The following is a 21,959-nucleotide window of genomic DNA, read 5'->3' as shown; positions in this document are numbered from 1 at the left end:
GAAACGTGGGGGGTCCGAATTGAGATGCGCTGGAAGTGCCAAGTACTGTGGATTTCCAAGGCTTAGAACAAAACAACCCGTAGCAATACTGATTTTTTGTATGTTGATTATATGTTGACATGATACTATTTGGTCATATTGCCTTAAATGAAATATATTATTAAAGGTCATTTCATGTATTTCTTTTGACCATCTTAATATGGCTGCCAGAAAAACTAACATTGCATATGTGCCTCCCGTCCTACCTCCATGCACAGTGCTGGTTTAGATCCTTGGCTTTTTAGTTATTGTCTCCCCTCCACCCCCCAATATCTGCTCAGGGAGGGCAGGAATCAACATATTTTGTTCATGGTCTTCTTGGTCCTGTCCCAGGTTTTTAAGAGTCTGGCACTGGATTTTATTGTAGGTGTTCAATAAAAATGTGTTTAATTGAATCCAGCCGATCTGATCCTAGGCCAAGGTCAGAGGGTTAGGAGGAGTGCCTGAGGAAGGGGATGTTTTACCCCGGTAGGACCCCAAGTTGCCAATCCCCTGCCACCCCGCGGGGCTCCACAAGGTGAGCCTGTCGACCAGCCAGAGGGGGCCTTCCTGACACCGTGCCTGCGCCGTGTGTGTGTGTGTGTGTGTGTGTGTGTGTGTGTGTGTGTGTGTGTGTGTTTGTGTTTGGCGGGGGGGGGGGGGGGGGGGGGATGGGTGTGAGGTCCGGCAGCTACTGAGCGATGCAGGCGGGGAGAGGGGGATCTGTAAGCGCCGCCGGGCCCTGGCTGGGGGTAGCTCTCCGGCGCCCACTTTCTTGGACCCTGACTGCGCACCCGGGAGTGGTGGGCTTGGGGGTGTGTGTGTTGTCGTCTGCCGGTAGGGTGTTGGGGGTGTGCCCAGCCTGGGCTCACACAAGGTCACTGTGTCAAAGGAACGTCCGAACACTTTCTCTTTCCCTGTGATTCGATTGCGGCTCCGAAAGCCCCTTCCGTAGGGACTTCCCTCCGCGCCTGACTCACGCTGCCTCATGCGTGTGACTCAGGCCGGGCGCTGCGCCAGCCCTGCTGTCCCCGCCCCCGGGCCCTGCCACCGAGCCGCAGGGGCGGAGGGACGGGCCGGCGACAGGAGGCGGGGCGTGCAGGGACTGGGTGCCCGCGGCAGAGATGGGAGACTGTGGGGCACAGGGGACAGCCCAGAGGAGAGTTGCAGAGAAGCTGAGCTCTAGGCGGGGTGGCCGGAAAGCCAGCCATGTAGGAGAGAAAGGCTGAGAGAAATGCGGACAGACTGAAAGCCAGAGACAAGAAGGCTAAGAAATTGGGAGGACAGAGAGATAAAGTGGAGAGGGACACAGAGACCCAGGAAGGAGAGAGCCCAGAGCCTTCACGGAGGCCAAGGCGGACAAGTGAGAAGAAGGGACAAGTGACCAGTGAGAGGGAGGGAGGAGAGAAGGGTGGCAGGGGCTTCTGGGCGCTGCCACCCTGAGTGCCGCTGACCCAAGGGGCCTGCAGCCTGTCCCCAGAGGCTGGGCTCGGATCATCATCGCCTCTGAGCCTTGCTCTCCTCTCCCAGCTCCACCTTACCAGCTCTGTAACAGTGGGCAAGTTTCTTCCTGTCTCTGGGCCTCAGTCTTCTCATCTGCAAAATGGAGGTGGTGGTGGACAGTAATCCTATCCCCCTGAGCTCCCTCATCCACCCACCCCTTGCCCTCCCCATCCATCGGTGCTCTGGCTCTGGGCCTGGGCCCCCTTGCCAGCTGGCTTTCTGTTGGGCAGCACCCACTCTAAGGAGATCTGAGGGAGGGAGAAGTGGGGATACTCCTTCCCAGGCCTGGCCCTGCTGTGGCCCTTGGTCTGGCTGTCGCTGTGTCCCTCCGTGACTCCCCTTCCATCTTCAAGCTCCTGGCGCATCTACCCCTTGCCTTTTCAGGCCTGCAGTCACGGTGACTTTCTGCCGCCGCTGGTGCCAGTCCCACGCACACCCTCACTGGTCCTCTTCACCCCACGAGCACCCCTCCATCAAAGCCTCTTGAAGACCCCAGGTTGGGTTCCATTTCCTGCCAGGGCCCTGACTGTGCACAGGGCTCACCTCCCGGTCAATTGCCCTCTTACCATCCTGCTCTTTCCTTCCTAGAGTAGCGGTGGGAGGAGACGCTAACCCTCAGTGGAGTGATATACAACGTTAAAAAGCGCTCGGATACCTATTAGATCTTTACATCATCAGTGCGTCTGAACAGGTGTGGGGTTAGCTTCATTTCAATGGGAAGCGCGAAGCTCATGCATCTAGGAAGCAACACAATGGAGTACGAGTGGCGATGTGGGCTGTTTCCTATGGGTGACAGGCCAGGTTGCTGGGGGGCAGCTATGAATGACAATAATAATAGTAGCAGCTAAGATATATTCATACTTCTCAAGTGGGGCGCCTGGCTGGCTCAGTCCAAGGAAGATGCGGCTTTTGATCTCCGGCTTGAAAGTTTGGGTGTAGAGATTACTTAAAATCTTTACAAGAAATACTTCTCAATTGCCAGACACAGTTCTTTTTCTTTAAGTTTATTTTTTGAGAGAGCGAGCATGGGAGCATGAGTGGGGGAAGGGCAGAGATGGAGGGGGACAGAGGAACCGAATCAGGCTCCATGCTGACAGCAGAGAGCCCGATGTGGGGCTTGAACTCACAAACTGCAACTGACAAACACTTAACTGACTGAGCCACCCAGGCGCCCCCAGACACAGTTCTGATATTCTCTTATTTAACTCCTTAATCCTTACTGCTATTTTACAATTGCAGTGACAGAGGCACAGAGAAGTTGAACAGCTTTCCCAAGGCCTCACAGCAGAGCTGGGCTGGAACACAGTCAGTCTGGCTCCAGATCCGACACTCAGCCTCTCTTGGGTACCTTGGGGAGGGGTAAACAGGGCAAGTTCTGGGCAGAGTGGACAGGATGGGCAGAGTGTTGGAGGAAGGCACTTTTGCAGTACGTTTCAGAAATAGCCAGCCATGCTGTAGGGCAGGGTTGGAAAAGGAAGCCACAGAATTTGACAAGAGAGTAAATGGGACCTGATATTGGGGTGCCCACCTGACAGCTGGAGGCATGGGCTTTATTCTGAAAGTAATAGGGAGCCATGGAAGGTTTTTAGCAGGGGTGGGATAGGTTGGCATTTTAGAAAGGATTACTTTGAAATGCAAGGGAAATGCTGCATTTCTCCTATCAAATGGCAAAGAGCTTTAAAATGATAATTTCCAGTACTGGCAACGTTTCAGCGCACTGAGTGCTCGCACATGTAGCTGATGGGAATGAGTTGGTTTGACCTTTCTGGAAAGCAGCTGAGCCACGTGTAGTACTTGAGGAGGGCCCAGGCCTTTGACCTGCTAATCCCATTTCTAGGAATCCTTCCTCCCTCAAGAAAAGAGGTCAGAGATTTATGTCTCAGGATCAAATTTACTCCGTCATTAATAATAATAGTAATAATAATACAAGGAAATAATGTCAATAACCAGTAGGAGGAAATTGCTAAACTAAAGAGTAAAGTCTCATGGAATGTTTTATGGCAATTAATATATTTTTTCAAAGAGAGGAAATGCCATCAAAAGTGCTTAAAGATTTCTAGAGCTTTGGGCCCCTGGCTGGCTCAGTGGGAAAAGCCTGTGACTCTTGATCTCAGGGTTGTAAGTTTGAACCCCACATTGGGTGTAGAGTTTACTTAAAAATAAAATCTTTAAAGGGCCCCTGGGTGGCTCAGTTGGTTAAGCATCTGACTCTTGATTTTGACTCAGGTCATGATCTCACAGTTTTCGAGATAGAGCCCTGCATCCAGCTCTGTGCTGACAGTGCAGAGGCTGCTTGGGATTCTCTGTCTCCCCTCCTCTCTCTCTCTGCCCCTCCCCTACTAGTGCACCTGCGGATACTCTCAAATAAACGTTTTTTTTAATGTTAAAAAAATAAAAATAAAATCTTTTTTTTTTTGTTTTTTTTTTGAGAAGGAGAGACAACATGAGCAGGGGAGGGGCAGCGAAAGAGAATCCCAAGCAGGCTCCTTGCTGCCAGCACAGAGCTGTCACAGGGCTCAAACTCATGAAACTGAGATCATGACCTGAGCCAAAACCGAGTTGGATTGAGCCACCCAGGCACCCCCCCTCCCGCCCCGCCAAATAATTATTTGTTTTTTAAAAATGTTTATTCAATTTTGAGAGAGAAAGTGTGAGTCGGGGAGGGGCAGAGAGAGAGGGGGACAGAGGATCCAAGGTGGGCTCTGAGCTGACAGCAGCGAGCCTGATACGGGGCTCAGAACTCCCCAACTATGAGCTGAAATTGGACCCTCAACTGACTGAGCCACCCAGGTGCCCCAATGAAATCTTAAATGAAAAAAAAAAAGATTTCTAGAACTCTTACAAGTAATAACTGAGTTCATCATGTCTGCAAAGTACATGATTAACACACAAAAAAATCAATCTTATTTCTATATGCTAACAATGAACACTTGGAAACAAACAGGTGCTTGGGTGGTTCAGGTCATGATCTCATGGTTTGTGGGTTTGAGCCCCGCATCAGACTCTGTGTGGAGCCTGCTTGGGATTCTCTCTCCCTGTCCCTCCCCTGTGTGCTCTGTCTCTCTCTCAAAATAAAGAAATAAACTTAAAAAAAAAAAGAACTTATTAAAAAAAAAAAAAAGACAATTCTATTATAACAGCTCCAGAAAGGAAGGAAGGAAGGAAGGAAGGAAGGAAGGAAAAAAGAAAGAAGGAAAGAAAAGAAGGAAAGAAAGAAAAAAAGAAAGAAAAATAGACAGACTTGTGTATAGATCTAACAAAACATACAGGGTGTCTATACTGAAAACTATGAAATGGTGATGGAACAAACCAAGATATAAATAAACAGGAATGGGGACCCCTGGGTGGCTCAGTTGGCTGAGAGTCTGACTCTTGATTTCAGCTCAGGTTATGATTCTAGGGTCGAAAGCCATGGGATCGAGCCCCACATAGGGCTCTGGGCTGAGTGTGGAACCTATTTATGACTCTCTTTCTGTCTCTCCCTCCCTCTCCCTCTCCCTCTCCCTCTCCCTCTCCCTCTCCCTCTCCCTCTCCCTCTCCCTCTCCCTCTTCTTCCCCTTTCCCCTGTTCACTCTCTCTCTCTAAAATATAAATAAATAGGGGCGCCTGGGTGGCTCTGTCGACTAAGCATCCGACTTCGACTCAGGTAATAATCTTGTGTTTTGTGAGTTCGAGGCCTGCTCCGGGCTCTGTGCTGACAGCTCAGAGCCTGGAGCCTGCTTCAGAATCTGTGACTCCCTCTCTCTCTCTCTGCCCCTCCCCTTCTCATGCTCTGTGTCTCTCTGTCTCTCAATAATAAATAAGCACTAAAAAATTATAAGTAAAATAAAATGCAAACAAACAAACAGGAAAGTACCATGTTAATGGATTGGAAAACCCAACAGAGTAGAGCTGTCATTTCTCCCCATATTGATTGTGTTCATTTCCTAGGGCCGCCTTAACAAAGTAGCACAAACTGGGTAGCTTAAAACAACAGAAATTTACTGTCTCACAGTTCTGGAGGCTAGAGATCCGAAATCAACAGGATTTGATTGCTCTCTCTCAAGCCTCTAGGGGAGGATCCTTCCTTGCCTCTCCCAGCTTCTGCTGGTTTGCCCACAGTCCTTGGTGTTCTTGGCTTGCAGCTACAGTACTTTAGTATCTGCCTCCCTTGGCACATGGCGTTCTTTCTGTATGTCTGTGCCTCTTCTTCTATAGGGACCTCCGTCACATTGAATTTAGGACTCACCGTATTCCACTATGGCCTCATCCTAACCACAGCTATAATGGTCCTATTTCCAAATAAAATCACGTTCTGAGGTAATGTATTTGGCCCAGGTTAGGACTTCAACATATCTTTTGGCGGGGGGAGGGACACAGTTCAACCCATAAAAGTGATCTGTAGATTTAACATACTTCCAATCCAACCCCAGCAGGACTTTTTGTAGATATGGACAAGCTGATTGTAACATTAAATGGAAAGGCAGAGAAACTAGAATAGCTCAAACAATTTTGAAAAAGAAGAATAAAGTTGAAGGAGTTATCTGATTTTGGGACTTACTACAACAAAACTTGCAACAGCAATCAAGAATGTTCATGGGCTCCTGGGTGGCTCAGTCGGTTGAGTGTCTGATACTGTCTCAGGTCATGATCTCACGGTTTGTGAGTTTGAGCCCTGCCATTGGGCTTACAGCTGTCCGCGCAGAGCCCCCTTTGGACCCTCTGTCCCCGTCTCTCTCCTTCCCTCCCCTGCTCGTTTTTTCTCTCTCTCAAAAATAAACATTAAAAAAATGAATGTTGGGGTGCCTGGGTGGCCCAGTAGGTTGAGAGTCCAACTTTGACTCAGGTCATGATCTCACAGTTCGTGAGTTCAAGCCCCATATCGGGCTCTATGCTGGAGCCTGTCTCGGATTCTGTGTGTCTCTCTGCCCCTTCCCCACTCACACTCTGTCTCTGTCTCTCTCTCTCAAAAATGAATAAACATTAAAAAAAAAAGAATGTGGTGGGTTCAGAGGAGTGGACACAGTGAATGGATCAGCGAAACAGAATAGAGTCCAGAAACAGACCCACACAAATATGTCCAACTGACTTTGCCAAAAGTGCAAACACCTTGCCAATGAGCAGTGCTGGAGCAACCAGATACCTATATGCAAAAAAAACCAAAAAACAAAAACAAAAAAACACCTCGTCCTAAACCTCACACATTATACTAAAATTAACTAAAGATGAATCATAGATCCAAAACATAAAGCCGTAAAATGTCTGGAAGAAAACACAGGAGAAAATCTCCATGGCCTGGGGTTAGTCAAAGAGTTCTTAACTATAACACTAAAACCATGATCCGGGAAAGAAAAAAATTGGTAAGATGGACTTTATCAATTTCTTAACAATGTCTGTGAAAGACGCTGTTAAAAGAATGAAAAGACAAGTTATAGGCTGAGAGGCAATATTTACAAGGTATATATTTGGTATATTTGACAAAAGACCTTTATCCAGGATACATAAAAAAATTCTTAAAACTCAACAGTAAGAAAACGACCAATTAATTTTAAACAGGCAAAAGAGTTAAACAGACACTTCATCTAAGAGGAAATACAGATGGCAAGCGAGCACATGCAGAGATGCTCAACATCCTTCGCCACTGGGCAAGTGCAAATTAAAACCGCCCAGACCCAGCAGTCTCGCTCCTGGATTTTTACCTTAGAGAAATGAAAACTTACATCCACACAAACAGCTGCACAAGAATGTCGGTAGCAGCTCTGTTCAGAATCCCCCCAAACCGAAGCAACCCAAATTGGAAGGCTGGGTAAATGAACAGCAGTTCATTTATGGAATACTACTCAGCAGTAAAAATGAACAAAATTTCTCTTGTTCTCTTTACCTGCCTCCCCCATCCCTCCCTTCCTTGTGTAATTGACATACAATATCTTTTTAGTTTTATCATATAGTGTACATCATAGTGATTTGATACTTTTATACATTATGAAATGATCCCCCTGATAAGTCTAGTTACTGTCTCTCACCATCAAAGTTATTACAATATCGTTGACTATATTCCCTGTGCTGTACATTATATTCCCATGACTTATTTACTTTATAACTGCAAGTTTGTACCCTTTAAACCTCTCTGCCTATTTTACCTATCCCCTCCCCCTCCCCACTCTGGTAACCAACAATTTGCTTCCTGTATCTAAGAGTCTGTTTCTATTTTTGTTTGTTGATTTGTTTTTGTTTTTGTTTTTTTTTTTAGATTCCACATATAAATGAAATCATACAGTATTTGTCTTTCTCTGTATGACCTATTTCACTTAGCGTAACACCCTCTAGGTCCACCCATGTTGTCACAAATGGCAAAATTTCACTTTTTATGGCTGAGTGTTATTCCTTTTTTTTCTTTTTAACTGATAATCAATTTATTAAAAAGGTTGATTTAAGCATCTGCAATGGTAACTTCGACCTCAACTCCTGGCTCAATACTGATGGAAATAATCTGTTTAACAATCTCCAAAAGTCTGTGCAAATCAATGGGTCGCTTGTGGATCCTCACCTGAAAACAGTCCCAAGTCTTAGAACCTTCACCACAAGGAGTTTTTCTTGTAGTGATGCTCAGAGTCTTGGTAGGCATCCAAACTGGTCCTTTCACTTTGAGATTCTTTTCCTTTGTGCCTCAGATCAAGTCAGCACATACCTTCTCTAAATATTTTATGTTGCAACTGGTTAGAATAATTCTAATTCAGTGAAACACCACCTCTAGTTCCACGGGTGTCTTCCCAGTGTCTTTTTTTTTTTTTTAATGTTTATTTATTTTTGACAGAGAGAGAGAGAGAGAAGAGCATGAGCGGGGGAGGGGCAGAGAGAGAGGGAGACACAGAATCTGAAACAGGCTCCAGGCTCTGAGCTGTCAGCACAGAGCCTGACCCAGGGCTCGAACTTACAGACTGTGAGATCATGACCAGGCGCCCCTTCCCAGTGTCTTTAAAAGCCACAGCTGTGGCATCGCTGCCTGACCCACTTGTTCCTCAGCAAGAATAAACAGTGGTGAGTCAGGAGCAGGAGAGGGGCCTCCAAAGCTATGCTGTAGCTGCGACTGCATCTTCCTCAAAGAGTGGCTGAGTGTAATTCCATTGTGTATGTGTGTGTGTGTATCTATCTATCTATATATCTATATTGTGTGTGTATCTCTCTATATATCTATACATATATAGAGAGATACACATATGTATATATCACATGTATATATATGTATATATCATATGTCTACGTATATCTCACATCTTCTTTATTCATTCATGTATTGATAGACACTTAAGTGGCTTCCACATCTTGGTGATTGTAAATAATGCTTCAGTGAACACAGGAGTGCATGTATCTCTTCAAATTGGTGTTTTCATTTTTAATTTTTTTAATGTTTATTTATTTTTGAGAGGGAGAGAGAACGCGAATGGGGGAGGTGCAGCGAGAGAGGGACACACAGAATCTGAAGCAGGCTCCAGGTTCTAAGCTGTCAGCACAGAGCCCGATGCGTGGCTCCAACTCACAGACCGTGAGATCATGACCTGAGCCTAGGTCAGATGCTTAACCGACCGAGCCACCCAGGCTCCTGGTGTTTTCATTTTTTTTAAAGATTTTATTTTTAAGCAATCTCTACACCCAGCATGGGGCTTAAACTCATAACCCCGAGATTAAGAGGACTGAGCCAGCCGGGTGCCCCTCATTTTAATTTTTTGAGGTACCTCCATACTGTTTTCCACAGTGGCAGCACCAATTTACCTTCCCACTGACAGTGCACGAGGGTTCCCTTTTCTTCACATCCTCACCAGCACTTATAACTTTTTGTCTTTTTGATAACAGCCAATCTGACAGGTGTGAGGTGATATCTCAATTTGGTTTTGATTTGCATTTCCCTGAGGATTAGTTATGTTGAGCATTTTTTCATGTGCCTGTTGGCCATCTGGATGTCTTCTTTAGAAAAATGTCTATTCAAGTCCTCTGCTCAATTTTTAATTAGGTTGTTTATTTTTTTTAATACTAAGCTGTGTAAGCTCTTAATATATTTTGAATATTAAGCCCTTATTGGATGTATGATTTACAAATGTCCTCTCCCTTTCAGTAGGTTGCCTTTCCATTCTGTTGATGATTTCCTTCACTTTGAAAAAGCTTTTTTAGTTTGATATAATCCCATTTGTTTATTTTATTTTATTTTTTTATTTTAATTAATTAATTAATTAATTATTTTTTTTGTTTTTAACGTTTTATTTATTTTTGAGACAGAGAGAGAGACAGAGCATGAATGGGGGAGGGGCAGAGAGAGAGGGAGACATAGAATCGGAAGCAGGCTCCAGGCTCTGAGCCATCAGCCCAGAGCCCGACGCGGGGCTCGAACTCACAAACTGTGAGATCGTGACCTGAGCCGAAGTCGGACGCTTAACCGACTGAGCCACCCAGGCGCCCCACCGTTTGTTTATTTTAATGTTAGTTGTCCTTGCCTGGGGATACTGGTCCAAAAAAATATTGTTAAGACCAATGTCAAATTGCTTACTGCCTATGTTCTCTTCTAGGATTTTTACAGTTTCAGGTCTTACATTCAACTTTAATCCATTTTGAGTTTATTTTTGTGTATGGTGTAAGAAAGTGGTTAAGTTTCTTTTGTATGTGGCTGTCCAGCTTTTCCAACATCATTTGTAGAAGAGACTGTCTTTTCCCCATTGTACATTCTTGCCTCCTTTGTCATAGATTAATTGACCATGTATGTGTAGGTTTGTTTCTGGGCTTTCTTTTCTATTCCATTGATCTATGTGTCTGTTTTCATGGTAGTGCCATAATGTTTTGATTAGTATAGCTTTGTAGTATAGTTTGATACCTCCAGTTTTGTTTTTCTTTCTAAATATTTGAGAAATAGCTTTGGCTATTAGGGGTCTTTTGTGATTCCATTCAAATTTTAGGATCCTTTGTTCTAGTTATATGAAAAATGCCATTGGCATTTTTTTTTAAGATTTATTTTTAAGTAATCTCTGCACCTAATGTGGGGCTCAAACTCACAACCCTGAGATCAAGAGTCTCATGCTCCACTGACTGAACCAGACAGGTGCCCTGCCATTGGTACTTTGATGGAGATTGTATTAAATCTATAGATTGCCTTTGGTATATGGACATTTAAAAAATGTTTATTTATTGATTGTGTGTGAGAGGGAGAGAGCTAGGGAGGAGCAGAGAAAGAGAGAGGGAGAGAGAGAATCTCAAGTAGGCTCCACTGATAGCACAGAGCCCAACATGGGGATTGATCTCCCAACATGAGATCTTGACCTGAACCAAAATATAAGAGTTGGATCCTTAACTGACTGAGCCACCCCAGTGCCCCTGGTCTATGGACATTTTTAACAATATTACTTTTTCCAGTCCATGAGCATGGTATATCTTTCCATTTATTTGTGTCCTCTTCAATTTCTTTCATCAATGTCTTACAGTGTTCAGAGCACAGGTCTTTCATCTCCTTGGTTAATTTTATTCTTAGGTACTTTATTCTTTTTGATATAATTGTAATGAGATTGTTTTCTTAATTTCTCTTTCTGATAGTTCATTATTAGTGTATAGAAATGCAACCGGTTTCTGTATGTTAATTTTGTATTCCACAACTTTAGTGAGTTCATTTAGTAGTTCTAATAGTTTTTTAGTGGATTTCTTAGTCTATACACACACACACACACACACACAGAGGACCATGTCACCTGCAAATAGTGATAATTTTACTCTCCTTTTCCAATTTGAATGCCTTTTATTTATTTTTCTTGTTTAATTGCTGTGGCTAGAACTTGCAATACTGTATTGAATAAAAGTGGTGACAGTGGGTATCCTTGTTTTGTTCCTGATCTTAGAGGAAAAGCTTTTAGCTTTTTACTATTGAGTATGATGTTAGATGTGGGTTTGTCATATATGGTCTTTGTTATGTTCCTTCTATCCCCAGTTTTTTTAAAGTTTATTTATTTACTTATTTACTTATTTTTGAGAGAGAGAGAGAGACAGAGACAGAGAGAAAATGCAAGTGCGGGAGTGACAGAGGGTGAGAGGGACAGAGAGAGAATCCCAAGCAGGCCCCACACTTTCATCACAGAACCTGATGCAGGTTCGAATCACAAACTGCAAGATCATGACCTGAGCCGAAGTTGGATGTTTAACCAACTGAGCCACCTAGGTGCCCCTATCCCCACTTTGCTGAGTGTTCTTATCACTAATGGATGTTGAATTTTATCAAATGCTTTTTTGCATCTATTAAAATAATCATATGATTTTTATCCTTCATTTTGTTAATGTGGTGTATCACATCAATTGATTTAAGGATGTTGAATCATCCTTGCATTCCTGAAATAAATCTCACTTGATGGTGGTATATCATCTATTTAATGTATTCTTTTTTTTCAACGTTTTGTTTTTTTGTTTTTTTTTTTTTTTTTTTTTTTTTGGGACAGAGAGAGACAGAGCATGAACGGGGGAGGGGCAGAGAGAGGGAGACACAGAATCGGAAACAGGCTCCAGGCTCCGAGCCATCAGCCCAGAGCCTGACGCGGGGCTCGAACTCACGGACCGCGAGATCGTGACCTGGCTGAAGTCGGACGCTTAACCGACTGCGCCACCCAGGCACCCCTATTTAATGTATTCTTAAATTTGGTTTGCTGATATCTTATTGAGGATTTTTGAACATGTGTTCATTAGGCATATTGGCCTATAATGTTTTTGTTTTGTTTTGTTTTTTTGTGATGTCCTTGTCTGGTTTTGGTATTAGAGTAATGTTGGCCTCATAAAGTGAGTTCTGAAGCTTTCTTTCCCTTTTATTTTTTGGAATAACTTGAGAGAGATAGGTGCTGACTCTTTAAATGTTTGGTAGAATACACCTGTGAAGCTGTCTGGACCTGGGCTTTTTTTTTTTTTTTTTTTTTTTTTTGCAGGGGAGAGTTTTCAAATTACTGACTCAATTTCATTACTTGTTACTGTTCTATTCAGATTTTTTCTCTTCTCTTCTCTTCTCTTCTCTTCTCTTCTCTTCTCTTCTCTTGTTTTTGAGAGAGAGTGCAAGTGGGGGAGAGGGGCAGAAGGAGAAAGAATCCTAAGCAGGCTCTATGCTCAGTGTGGAGTCCAACATGGGTTTTGATCCCATGACCCTGGGATCGTGACCTAAGTTGAAATTAAGAGTCAGACACTTAACCAGTTGAACCACCCAGGAGCTCTTCTATTCAGATTTTCTATATCTTTGAGATTCAGTCTTGAAAGGCTGTGTATTTCTAGGGCTTTATTCATTTCTTCTAGGTTTTTCAATTTGTTGGCTTATAATTGTTCATAGTAGTCTCTTATGATCCTCTGTGTTACTGTGGTATCAGTTGTAACTTCTCTTTTAATTCTGATTTTATTTATTTGGGTCTTTTTTTTTTCTCATTTAAAATTATTTTTTAATGTTTATTTTTGAGAGAGAGAGACAGAGACAGAGCACGAGCAGGGGAGGGGCAGAGAGCGAGGGAGACACAGAATCCAAGGCAGATTCCAGGCTCTGAACTGTCAGCACAGAGCCTGATGCGGGGCTCAAACCCGCAAACTGTGAGATCATGACCTGAGACAAAGTCAAATGCTTAACTGGCTGAGCCACCCAAACACCCTTATTTTTTTTAATAGATTTTCTTTTTTAAAGGATTTTTTAAAATGTTTATTTACTTTTTTTGAGAGAAAGTGAGACAGAGCAGGAGTGGAGTGGTGGGGGGCGGGGGCAGAGAGAGAGGGAGATACAGAATCCAAAGCAGGCTCCGGGCTCTGAGCTGTCAGCACAGAGCCCGATGTGGGGCTCAAACCCACGAACTGTGGGATTATGACCTGAGCTGAAGTTGGCCACTTAACCAACTGAGCCACCCAGGTGCCCCTTAATAGATTTTATTCTTAGGTAATTTCTACACCCAACATGGGGTCTGAACTCACAACTCTGAGATCGAGTTGCATGCTCCACCAACTGAGCCAGCCAGGTGCCCCTCCTCTCTTTTTTTTCTTAATGAGTCTCGTTAGAAGTTTATTGATTTTTGTATATGCTTTCAAAAAACTGTCTTTTAGTTTCATTATCTTTTCTGTTGGGTGTGTGTTGTTTTTGTTTTGTTTTTTGTCTCTATTCATTTATTTCTGCTTTGGTCTTTATTATTTCCTTTCTTCTGCTAACTTTGGGCTTTGTTTGTTCTTTTTCTAGTTCCTTTAGGTGTAAAGTTAGATTTTTTGAGAATTTTATTTTTTGAGGTAGTCCTGTATTGCTATCAACTCCCGTCTTGAAACTGCTTTTGTTGCATCCCATAGATTTTGGAAAGTTGTGTTTCCATTTTCATTTGTCTCCAGATATTTTTTAAACATCTTTGACTTCTTTTTTTGACCCATTGGTTGTTTAGTAGCATGTTGTTTATTCTTAAAAAATTTTTTTAATGCTTATTTATTTTTGAGAGAGACAGAGCACAAGTGAGGAAGGGGCAGAGACAGAGAGGGAGACATAGAATCCGAAACAGGCTCCAAGCTCTGAGCTGTCAGCACAGAGCCAGACATGGGGCTTGAACTCGGGAATGGTGAGATCATGACCTGAGCCTAAGTCGAACGCTCAACCCACTGAGCCACCCAGGCGCCCCGGCACATTGCTTATTCTTAATGTATTTGTGTTTTTTCCAGTTTTCTTCTTGTAATTGATTTCTAGTTTTGTACTCGTGTGCTTGGAAAAGATGCTTGATATAATTTCAGTCTTCTTGAATTTTATTGAGACTTGTTTGTGGCCTAATACATCCTAGAGAATGTTCCATGTACACTTGAGAAGAATGTATATTCTGCTGCTTCTGGTTGGAAGTTCTGTATAAATCTATTAGGTTCATCTGGTCTAATATGTCATTGAAGGCCAATATTTTCTTATTGATTTTCTGTCTGGATGATCTATCCATTGATGTAAGTGGAGTGTTAAAGTCCCCTACTATTATGGTATTACTGTCAATTTCTCCTTTATGTCCATAAAGATTTGCTTTATATATTTAAGTGCTCCTATGGAACAAACTCTTGCTGCACATAATGTGATTGCAAGAACCCAATCTCAAAGGATACATGCTGTATGGTTCAATTTATGTGACGTTCTAGGACAATGGTGATGAGAACAGATCAGTGGTTCCCAGGGCTTAGGGGTGGAGGAAAGCATGCCTACAAGGGGGATGATGGAATTATTTGCGGATGATGGAACTGTTCTGAATCCTTATTGTGGTGATTACATATATCTCTACATGTAAACATTGTGGAAATGCACACCAAAAGAAGTCACTATTACTGCATGATACTTTTAAAAACCATCTATATTCAGCTGGATAACTATGCAATAAAACAACTATAGTACAATGTTGTTCATTAAAAAAATTTTTTTAAAGGTTTATTTATCTTTGAGAGACAGAGTGTGAGCAAGGGAGGGGCAGAGAGAGAGGGAGACACAGAATCCGAAGCAGGCTCCAGGCTCTGAGCTGTCAGCACAGAGCCTGATGCAGGGCTCAAACTCACAAGCTGTGAGATCATGACCTGAGCGGAAGCCAGACGCTCAACTGACTCAGCCACCCAGGGGCCCCTAGTACAATGTTAATGGGAGAATCTAGGGGGTGAGAATAAGTGGTCACTGAGCAATTCTTTTAGCTTTGCTATCTGCTTGAGAATTCTCGTAACAAATATTGGAAAAAACTATATCCAGAATGATTCTAAGTTAGAAGATTGAAGGCATCACACTTATTAACAGTGAGACTCTCTCTGAAGGGTGAAATTGTGGGTAATTAAAATTTTCTTTTTATATATTTCTGTATTTTCTATAATGAGCACCTATTATTTTATTTAGAGTAGAGGCTGTATTTGATTTTTTTAAAATAGCTCTCCCTGACTCAGCATTTTAAAATCATTTATTTATTTATTTTTAAGACAGACAAGAAGAACACAGGAGGAGCAGGGAGAGAAGGAGAAAGAAAATCTCAAGCAGACTCCATACTGTCAGTGCAGATCCCCATGTGGGGTTTGATCGCATGAACCGTGAGATCACGACCTGAGCCAAGATCAAAAGTCAGACACTCAACCGACTGAGTCACCCAGGTGCCCCATAGGCTATATTTGATTTTAAGTCTTTTTTTTTTTTTTTTCATGTATATGTGGAATCCATGCTTCTTGTAAGGTTCAAATGGTCCAGAAATAGGTAACCCCATAGGAAAAGTCCCTTGTATCAGTCCAAACACTGTTAACATTCTGTGGGTAACTTAAAGAATAAATCTTAAATTCAGGTACATTTCTTTCATGTTATGTCACCATTTAGAAATGAAGCAGCTCAAACATATTCCATTTTTGTTTCCCATTACTATCACCTAACAATAAAAGTTTTATATTTACAAGGAAGAACACAGGCTCTTTTCTAGGTTCAAGGCAGAGAGCCTGAGGTGTAAAGAAGGTGTGATAATTTTTCCTGATTCCAAGAACTGAGCCAGGAAAGAGTTTGCCTCCTTAAAACACGGGGCTGCCGTTCTTTGTTATTTTAAAAGCTGTAACTATAAAGATTTCCTTTCAATTTTTCTTTTGTAACTTAGGTCAAAACCAGAATGCTCTTTTGTTGTATGTTTATGTGTTGCATTGCCCCAATTATAAAATATTACCTGCTGAGAAAACTGAGGCCAGAGTGGAGAGGGACTGTGGTTGGGGAGTCTACTTCTGACACAACCACCAACTCTCTGTGACCCTTCTCTGGGCCTCCCCTTCCTAGACTATATTATTTTTATAATGAAGAACAAAAGCGAAGAGTAACAATAAAACCCTCTACTAGGCAGCAGCGTGGATGGTGCTGCAAAGACTGCTGGTTGTCCTACATGCCATTCTTCCTGAGTACAACATTTTTGTATTTTTAGTTGAGCACGTAATTGACCCACAAAATAGACTGTTTCCTTGCCTCCCTTGCTAGATGTGGTCAGTGGAAAATAAGCAAAATGTTTTTAAAGGGAAGGAGTGTTTTATTTTTCTCCAGTTACTCCTTTCTAATGGCTGGAATGTGGACATGATGGCTGGAGCACAAGCACCTACTTTAGACCATGAGGAAACTTTGGGAATGAAAACTACACACTGCAGATCAACCAGATAGAGCCTGGGTTCCTTGTTCGGTGGTATATCATGCTAACCCTGGACTGCATGCCTGCCTCTGGACTTCTTCTTTTTTTTTTTTTCTTTTTTAACATTTATTTATTTTTTGAGAGACAGAGAGAGACAGAGCTTGAGCAGGGGAAGGGCAGAGAGAGAGAGGGAGTCACAGATTCTGAAGCAGGCTCCAGGCTCTGCTCTGAGCTGTCAGCACAGAGCCCGAAGCGGGGCTCGAACTCACGAACCATAAGTTCATGAGATCATGACCTGAGCCGACGTCGGGTGCTTAACCGACTGAGCCACCCAGGCGCTCCTGGACTTCTGGAATGTGAGAGGGAAATACACTTCTGTCAAGTGTAATCCGCTGGTATTTGGGGATTTCTTTTGAAAAATTTAAAGTCCAGTTAGCAGACCGTGTAATATTAGTTCCAGGAGTACAAGATAGTGACTCAACACTTCCAAACATCACCCAGTGCTCATCCGGACAGGTGCACTCCTTAACCCCCATCACCTGTGTAACCCATCCCCCCCCCCACCTCCCCTCCAGTAACCATCAGATTGTTCTCTACAGTTAAGAGTCTGTTTCTTGGTTTGTCTCTCTCTTTCTCTCTTTTTTCCCCTGTTGCTCGTTTGTTTTGTTTCTTAAATTCCACACGAGTGAAATCATACGGTATTTGTCTTTCTCTGACGGACTTATTTTACTTAGCGCAATACTCTCTACTCCATCCGTGTTCTTGCGAATGGCAAGATTTCATTCTTTTTCATGACCGGGTAATGTTCCATTGTATATATAACCACTACCTCTTTTCTTTTTAATTCTTAACATTTTATTATTTTTTATTTTAGAGAGAGAGAGAGAGAGAGAGAACGCACGAGCAGCGGGTGGTGGCGGGGGGAAAGGCAGAGGGAGAGAGAGAATTTCAAGCAGGCTCCATGCTCAATGCAGAGCCTGATGTGAGGCTTGATCCTGTGACCCTGGGATCATGACCTGAGCCAAAATCAAGAGTAGGATGCTTGGGGCACCTGGGTGGCTCAGTCCCTTGAGCATCTGACTTTGGCTCGGGTCATCATCTTGCAGTTCATGAGTTCGAGCCCTGCATCAGACTCCCTGCTGTCAGTGCAGAGCCCGCTTCGGATCCTCTGTCCCCCTCTCTCTCTGCCCCTCCCCTGCTTGCTCTCTCTCTCTCAAAAATAAATAAACATTTAAAAAGAAAAGGAGTCAGATGCTCAACCAACTGAGTCACCCAGGTGCCCTGACACCACATCTTCCTTATTCATTCATTAATCAACAGACACTGGAACTGTTTCATTAATTTGGCTATTGTAGGGGGGGCGCCTGGGTAGCTCAGTCAGTTGAGTGTCCAACTCCTGATTTCAGCTCAGGTCATGATCCCAGGGTTGTGGGACTTGAGCCCTGTGTCGGGCTCCGGGCTGAGCGTGGAGCCTGCCTGAGATTCTCTTTCTCTCTCCCTCTATCTCTCTCCCCTCCTTGCTCTCTCTCTCAAATGAAATTAAAAAAAAAAAAAGGCTATTGTTTAGACTGCTGCTATAAACATAGGGGTGCACGTATCCCTTTGAATTAGTACTTTTGTATCCTGTGGGTAAACACCTAGTAGTGTGACTGTTGGATTGCAGGGTAGTTCTATTTTTCACTTTTTGAGGAACCTCCATACTGTTTTCCAGAGTGGCTACACCAGTTTGCATTCCCACCAACAACGCAAGAAGGTTCCCCTTTCTCTGCATCCTTGCCAACACGCATTTTTTCTTGTATTGTTGATTTTAGCCATTCTGACAGGTGTGAGGTAGTGTCTCATTGTGGTTTTGATTTGCATTCCCCTGACTATGAGTGATGTTGAGCATCTTTTCATGTGTCTATTGGCCATCTGGATTTCTTCTTTGGAAAAATGTTTACTCATGTCTTCTGCCCTTTTTAGTTGGATTTTTCATTTTGGGGGTGTTGAGTTTTATAAGTTTTTTATATGGTATTTTGGGATTTTGTTATTCGCAGCCTTGTACAAGGCAGGAGAATCAGTGAGGGGGCTGTTTCAGTAATTGAAGGGAGAGTTGATGAGGGCCTGAGCCATGGTGGGAAGCGGGTTTAAGAGGTATGGGAGACATGCTAAGTGCCCATGCCTGAGGGACCTTAATGGGGATTGCTGATTTGTTTGATCCGGAGTTCAGCAGAAAGGTCTGAACCAGAGAAACCATACGCTCAGAGTGGTAAAGTTCCCACAGTCACACAGCCAGGAGGGGCCGGACCCTGAATGATGTGTGTATCAGTTACCTACTGATAACCTCCAACATGTAGTGTGTAGGAGTCAGGGGTCTGGAAGCTGCTCACCTTGGTGGTTCTAGCTTGGGGTCTGTCATGAGATTGCAGTTAAGATGTTGGCCACGGCTGCGGCCATCTGAAGGTTGGAAGGGGGCTGGAGGAGCCATTTCCAGGATGACTCATTCATACAGCAGCTGCCCCACCTTCACCCCGAGCCCCACCCCCACCCCGGTGCTGAGGGCCTGCCCTGTGTTGAAAGTTTTCCCCGAGTAAAGACCGATGCCACGTTCAGGAGTGCAGGGGAGAGACAGTGTAGCATAGAGGTGGCCTCTGATATGTTCCAGCAAGGGTGGCTGGGATGGGTAAGGGGAATGCTATCTATAAGGCGTGTGGCCCACAATGAGTGTTCATGAAACACTAGCTCCTGCTGGGGATAGGACTTGAGGTTCAAGTCCCAGCTTTGCCACTTGGGGGTTGTGGTGCTTCAGTGTCTCAGCCAAATGGGATGCTAATATCCATCTCATGGGGTTGGCACGAGGATTAAGGAAGGAAACACATGGGGCACCTGGCTGACTCCATCAGCAGAGCATGTGACTCTTGATCTCCAGGTTGTGAGTTCAAGCTCCACATTGGGTGTAGAGATTATTTATTTATTTATTAAAATTTTTTTTTTAATGTTTATTTATTTTTGAGAGAGAGAGACAGAACATGAGCAGGGGAGGGGCAGAGAGAGAGAGACACAGAATCCGAAGCGGCTCCAGGCTCTGAGCTGTCAGCACAGAGCCCAACATGGGGCTCGAACCCACGAACTGTGAGATCATGACCTGAGCGAAAGTCAGACACTTAACCGACTAGCCACCCAGGTGCCCCGAGATTACTTTAAAAGAACAAAAAAGGAAATACATGTAGATCATCTAAGCTGGTGCCTGGCACATCACAATTGCCCAAATAAAGCTTTACAGACATCCCTTGTTTTATTGTACTTTGCTTCAAAGATATTGCATTTTTTTACAAACTGAAGGCCAAGCAAGTCTGCATCAAGCAAGTCTGCGGACATCATTTTTCTAGCAGCAAATGCTGCTCACTTCACGATTCTGTGTCATGTTTTGGTTACTCTCATAATATTTCAAAAGTTTTCATTGGCATTATAGTCATTATTATTATGTCTGTGATCAGTGATTTCAGCTTGCTGAAAGCTCAGAAGATGGTTAGGATTTTTTAGCAATCATTTTATAAAAAGTAATCTCTAAATTCAACGTGAGGTTTGAACTCATGACCCCGGAATCAAGAGTCACTGTTTCACCCCTGCAATAAAGTATTTTTTAAATTAAGTATATACCTGGGGCACCTGGACGCCTCAGTTGGTTAGCTTCTGACTTCGGCTCGGGTCATGATCTCATGGTTTGTGAGTTCGAGCTCCACTCTGGGCTCTGTGCTGACAGCTCATAGCCTGGAGCCCGCTGCAGAGTCTGTGTCTCCCTCTCTCTCTTCCCCTCCCCTGCTCACGCTCTGTCCCTCCAAAATGAATAAACGTTAAAAAAAATAATAAAATAAAAAAAATTAAGTATGTACATTGTTGTTTCAGACATAATACTATTGCACACTTAATAGACTGCAATATAGTGTCCACATAACTTTTATACCACTGGGAAACCAAAAGATTCATTTGACTGGCTTTATTGTGGTGGTCTGGAACCGACCCACAATATCTCTGAGGCACGCCTGTATGAGGTTAATTATCCTGCTCGAAATCCCCAGGGGCCTGCCCATGCTGTAGCACCAAGGACATCCATAGGTTCTTCCGTGTAACCTTGCCAGCTGAATTTTACCCCCCTGCTTAGGGCCTGGCCCCTATCTTCCTGCACCCCTTTTCCCTCCACCTGACAGGCCATCCCCACGCCCAGCCCTGTCACTCTGTTCATCTCTCCCTGGAGCCCTTTTCTGGTGGGACCTCCCAGAAGGGGCTCGCCTTCCTCTGTCCCTCTCAACGCATGCGTCCTGCCTGTTTCTTGTGCCTGGCATCGTGCTGCGTGTGGCCTGGTGGGGGGAGTGGGAAGATCCACACTGGACCGATTTGGGGGGAGGGGTGGGGCGTGGGGAGGGGGGTGGCTGACTCAGCTGAGTTGGAGGGCCTCCAGGGGGAGCAGGAGGGTAACCCAGCTGAGATGGTGAGCAGCAGAGGTGGGGGTGAGGAGGGTGTGGGTCTGGAAAGGCTGCCCAGAGGAAGTGAGCCTGAGCCGAGAGGTAAATGATAATCCCCTGCCACCTCCAGATGTCAAGCCAGCAGTAGGCAGCACTTGTGTCTTTTTCATCTGCACACTCTAGGTGCTCAATAATTGCTTTTGAATTTAATTGAGAGGAGGGTCATTTGAGGATTTGAAGAGTGATAGAATACCTGCTTTTCCCCCAAATATGCCCCACCAGCTTGTTCAAGGTGCTTGAAATCTCCCCCCATTAGATTCACGTTTGGCTTCAAAGCCAGTGCCTCCAGAAAGCTCCCTCTCAACTGTTCAGATCTGCACCCAGCATGTTCCGTGGGTGGTATCAGAGCAGCCCATTAGTCCCGACGAACTGATCTGACAAGCCATCTGTCACCCACAGCCCCAAGCCACCCTGAAATCGCCGAGTGTGTCGCCGGGCTCCACTCCTCTTCTGGGCCCCCTCCGCCAACCCCCAAGTGACCTGATGGTGGTCCGAAGTCCCCTCTGAGTAACCCTGCCCCCAGCACTTCCCACCTGAGCTTTCACACCGGATGGCCTCACAGCACTTGTAGGAGGGAGGCGCACCGTACTAGAGCAAGATTCAGGATGCTTCAAGCTGACACTTGACTCCGGTGGCTTCCACGGTGAGGAAATTTCTGCTTTCTCGTAACAAGGTGGCAAGAAGTGAAATGGTGCCAGTAGTGGGTGAGTGGCTCAACAGCGTCGTCAAGTACCAAGGCTATTTTCAATCTTTGTCTCTGCCATTGCCAAGAGGTCAGCCATGTTTTTCTTTATGGTCACAAGATGGCCGCCTGTCGGCAAGTGTCACGTCTAGACGTGACAACGTA

At 44.2% G+C, this 21,959-nt stretch overlaps 1 long non-coding RNA gene and 1 pseudogene across 3 annotated transcripts in view; one reads left to right on the top strand and one right to left on the bottom strand.

Moving 5' to 3' along the window:
- The window catches only part of LOC132666953 (uncharacterized), a 55,506-nt gene that overhangs the window by 9,412 nt on the left and 24,135 nt on the right, over window positions 1–21,959 (top strand). For 2 of the 3 annotated variants that reach the window (XR_009604918.3, XR_013555594.2), the window contains exons 2-4: window positions 15,445–15,612; window positions 16,529–16,664; window positions 21,512–21,755. This is a non-coding gene — a long non-coding RNA (uncharacterized LOC132666953). The remainder of the gene's footprint in view (window positions 1–15,444; window positions 15,613–16,528; window positions 16,665–21,511; window positions 21,756–21,959) is intronic. The other variant, XR_013555595.2, reaches the window with a different exon arrangement.
- On the bottom strand, window positions 7,911–8,593 carry LOC132677862 (small ribosomal subunit protein uS10 pseudogene; annotated as a pseudogene).

This window comes from Panthera onca, chromosome B2 (genome assembly GCF_046562875.1).
Source record: "Panthera onca isolate mPanOnc1 chromosome B2, mPanOnc1 haplotype 2, whole genome shotgun sequence".
In the NCBI taxonomy this organism is placed as follows: Eukaryota; Metazoa; Chordata; class Mammalia; order Carnivora; family Felidae; genus Panthera; species Panthera onca.
This window is presented reverse-complemented; position numbering and strand designations above follow the sequence as displayed.